General features: G+C 40.6%; 1 pseudogene; it reads right to left on the reverse strand.

Annotated features, from left to right (window-relative positions):
- Positions 1-3,419: 3,419 nt before the first annotated feature.
- LOC126420131 (5S ribosomal RNA) lies at positions 3,420-3,536 on the reverse strand (annotated as a pseudogene).
- Positions 3,537-4,710: the final 1,174 nt, after the last annotated feature.

A 4,710-nucleotide genomic window follows, 5' to 3' on the forward strand; every position in this document is an offset into this window, starting at 1 on the left:
GCTGACTTAATTTTTGGTGAGAAAAATAGCCCACTCTGTTTGCACCACCCTATCAAATTAATCCTTTCACAATTTGCAAGAGTCAAATAAATCAATTAAAACACTCATGGTCACGCTACAAAGTTTCATCTTCGTAATAAAACGTATTTTTAATGTTTGAGAGACACATATACATTATGCAAATCAAGTAATTACATTTAAGCCTAAAATAGAACACAGAGCTAAACATATCCACTGATTTTTGGGAACACAAGGAACACCTTCCATGGACTGCCAGACACTCTTCTCCACCAGAAAGCTTCCACCTTACACTAAACACATGTGTCGAAAAGTACATCTGATGGCAGACTCTCGCGATCATGGAGCGCGCATCGTCCGCCGACTGCAGGAGCGCCAGGAGACGTGGCTGTGCTGGCCGGGGGAAGGCTCGAGACCTGCAGGTGTGTTGGCCGTGCCGGCAGCTGCCTCTCTGCCCATCTCCCGGTGTCCACACGTCAACCGTCCACAACAGTCAATGGACTAAGGGACTATCAGTGTAACTGCTCACCTGTCAACCAACCAGTTTACATTGGAGGAATAATCGTCCAAATCAAACAACGCCATATTGTACAAATTTAGGATTTTCAACAGAGAAGAAGGTCCATTTTATATGCTCATATTTTTGCGGAACGATTCAAAGAAGAATGAAGTGGACAGTTACTGTGAACAGAAGTGATATAAATCAGTCAGGAGCCTTATGAAACTGTCAAAGTCTTAATATCCATATGAAGTAAGCAACTTCTGTTTTCCAGTAGCATATTAGAGAAGTTGCTGCATGCGTGTTATTGTGAGAAGTGAAATTTGGCTTGTAAACTGATTGTGTGCAATTTTTGTTGCCCACCTTATCATATTGATTCTGATTTCCATGTAACAATCAAAGAATTCACACAACACGAATGTTTGGTTCTGTCGATGCTCAAGCAGCATACCAGTTTGCTATTTTGACACTCAAGAGAGCGCTACGAGGGACGCCGCTGGACTTGTCACACAGATGCGGCCAAGAGCCGATTAACTTAAGAACGTCTCTTTGTACCGGCCAGTTGCAAGAGGGTATGCCGCATCTTCAGGTCCGCCACTGACCGCATACAGGCCTCGCTAACTCCTAACACACTGCGAGGCCAGCAGACGTGGCTTGCGCACGGAACTCCAACTGCAGTTCCACCCTGACATACACTTCACAGGTTAAAAAATTCACTGTGCTTGAACCGAGACGGGCAGGTTGTCCAACCACCTTCAACTTCTCACAGGAAATGTAGATTCTTCGCTTTTGAATGTGTTATTTTAGAAGCCACAAGAAAACGGAGCATAGATCAGTTTTCACATCGTTAATTTATCGTTAGTTGTTGTCAAAACCTTGTACAACAACATAGCATAGATTATACATCATCTATGTATTATCTCATCGGGTAGAAGAAACTCTTACTATCAACCTGATATCTGCTACGTTCTGCATTACAGCTCTGGAATATTACACTCATTTTTTGCTCATGACAGAGTGCTAAGAGCATGCTCCATCTCTGCTCAAGGATGCCTTCTCACTTTTGAACTCTCTTGAGGTATGCAGCTGCCTCAGTATCTAGGAAATCTATTACGTTATTGAAATAGCAGCACCGATTTGTTGTAAATATCTAGTTAATATTCCACGTTACTTCATAAATTTGGTAATATAGCAGATCTTATTTCGATGCCCGTCTCTCTCCGTGTAGGTGGGAGATGGTTACACCTGACTACAGCTCCAAATCTCTAACCATATCTATGGCACTCTTGCCCTCACTTGCACCAGGCCATTGGCTGCAACTAATATCAAATTGATTGGATAAATGATTACACAGTACTGCGTAACCACTCACAGCAGCCAGATGCAGTCCTTCACTATACTCTCCGTCTAATGTGCTGTACCACCCCTCCTGAAACTGTACCCAGGTACAGTGTTGTTCTCTAAGCTCATTGCGCTGTACCATCTGCATGTATGTGCGAAGCTCATGATGGGCAGTTTGTGTGTGTGTGTGTGTCTGTGTGTGTGTGTGTGTGTGTGTGTGTGTGTGTGCATGCTCCACCTGTTCAGTATATATTAATGACTGTGATTTGTCATGTTGGTTTGTTCTGCTCTAAAATTTCTAGACTTCAATTTATTGGTACAAACTGGGATCCAAATAACAAACACTTTCAAATGTGTGTGATGACTTTCGGAGATACCCATGTGGTAAATTTCTCTACTTCATCTCTGTCAGGACTGAGAAACCATGTCTGCTAAATACAGGTGACAATGTGATGTCAGCAGGAATATTAGGTATAAAGAGCAAGAAAGTGTCTAAAGAACCATGATCGAACAATATAAGTTATAACTGTATGACATTAAAAAGTGCTGTTTTTAAGAAGCAGGTGTCTGGGACATCGAAGTAGTTGCCAGTTCTTACAATTCTTTTCCCTGTATCTTATGTTTATTTTCTTAGAATTTCAAGGATCTACCCACTTCCTCATGGGAAATCTACTTTCCTCGCAGTGGCTGTGTCGCAGACTCTTCCTGCTCCTGTAGTAACTTGATATAGAGATCCGTCCACTACAAAGAATCCTATTTTAATGGTCTAATTTGTATCTATGGAAATTGATTGTAACGAGTTTGATTCTGCTTAAATGTTGCGGTTCATAAGTACATTTCAAAAATCGTTATGGGATGTATATGGTGCAAAAAAACATCGGTTGTAATCCTTTGTAGGCTAGTGGTTGATATATTGATCACCTTTAATAAGTGTCAAACAGCGAACTTGTTATATTGTAAGGTGGCCCTTAGCAACACATTAGGTGTTCCTAAATGGATTACTTGAGTCTTTCTTTATATGAGGTTGAGATGGTAGCTGGCTAGGAGAACACGGTCCACGTGAAATGTGTCTTTGCCGCCATTTTGTGTGCGCTATGTATATTCATTCATGTAAGGATTTGTTGATCAGAAAATTAGTTAAAAATAATGTAGGAAATTTATTGGATTAATAGTTGGGTTTTGCATTATATATATGTTTATACATCTTAAATACAAAACTCAAGTAATAACACAAAGAAATCCGAGAGCATGGAAGTGAAATTGGAGGATAGTGTTAACTTTCAGGTTTATGTAGGCATTTCTCACTTAAGGAAGGAGGGCCCTTAGGAGAGAAAGTTGTCGCTGTAAAAAAAACTCCTCCCGAACGGGCCATGAAGGCCTAGCGGTACCGACCGGCCGCTGTGTCATCCTCAGTGCATAGGCGTCACTGGGTGCAGATATGGAGGGGCATGTGGTCAGCACACCGCTCTTCCGGCCGTATGTCAGTTTCCGAGACCGGAGCCGCTGCTTCTCAATCAAGTAGCTCCTAAGTTTGCCTCACAAGGGCTGAGTGCACCTCGCTTGCCAACAGCGATCGGCAGACTGGATGGTCACCCATCCAATTCTAGCCCAGCCCGACAGCGCTTAACTTCGGTGATCTGACGGGAACCAGTGTTACCACTGCGGTAAGGTCGTTGGCTTCCTGTAAAAACCATTCCAGTGTTGGGTATTGCATATTTTTACAGACAATTACGAATCTACCATTTCTTTTAAAATTATTAATTAGAGAAGCATTTGGCTGTGGAAAAATGCTCCAAAATAGTAGATATTTTCCTAAAATCTTACCGAAGGCAGACAAGCAGATGAGATAAGGACAGGATGGCTGTACTATGGAACCTGATATTTCCATATCAAAATGGAGAGACAGAGGTACAAAATCAAGTTTGATGGCAAGTATAATTGAAATCCAATGCCACACCTAAAATTAGGAAGTATCTTGGCCAATGGAATAACTGGAGATGTTACTACCAAGAAGAAAGATGGAACACAGACAACCCCAAGTGCAAAGTTTATGGAAAAAATGTCCGAAACCTTTAACCACAGATAGTGACGAATGAAGGGGTACATTTTTCATGCGAGGTTATGAGCAAAGCGTGCGCTCACTGTAGTACAAAAGAGCCTTCTTTTCTTCACCCATTTCATTCTAAAGAAAATGTGTGGCCCTGCAATTTGTAATATTTCATTGTGTTTAGATCTGTTATCTTGTTTGAATATTGTAATGTGTTCCATTTTTGAAATTGAGCAAATTAATTAATTTATTGTATCGTCATTGCATTCGAAATGACATGTTTCTTTGTTCGTGTTTTTGTGACATAAGAAAGCGGTCTTTTAAATGGCCACCATCCACAGTAGTCGAAACCCCACGCAAGATGGACAGTGGTCTGTAATTCAGGCACCTATATTTTACTCTCAGTCCCAAGGAAAATAAAACATAAAACACTTCTAAGATTATTAAATTCGTATATTAGTAATAAGGAATGTAATAAACGTATTATTTTTCAAAGTTTGACAAAAACTTTCTCCTATAAATGTTTAATTGCTCGTTAGTGAATTACAGAAGAGAAGTACCACACAATATCACAGTTCATAAATAGCCCTGACAGTTGTTTGGGACCAATATTACACGCTTCTGATTCCAGTGCACTGTTGCATTAGTGCGTGTTTTTCTTAGAAAAATTGCATTTTGAAATTAGAATACAGTCTATATGCCTGTATATGAGATGGAAGACTCTAATTTTAATGGAACATTTGTAAATGGTGGAAGGGATGACCACACATAGCATCACTGTGTATAAATAGTCCTGACAAACGTT

The sequence above is a fragment of the Schistocerca serialis genome, chromosome 9 (assembly GCF_023864345.2).
Source record: "Schistocerca serialis cubense isolate TAMUIC-IGC-003099 chromosome 9, iqSchSeri2.2, whole genome shotgun sequence".
In the NCBI taxonomy this organism is placed as follows: Eukaryota; Metazoa; Arthropoda; class Insecta; order Orthoptera; family Acrididae; genus Schistocerca; species Schistocerca serialis.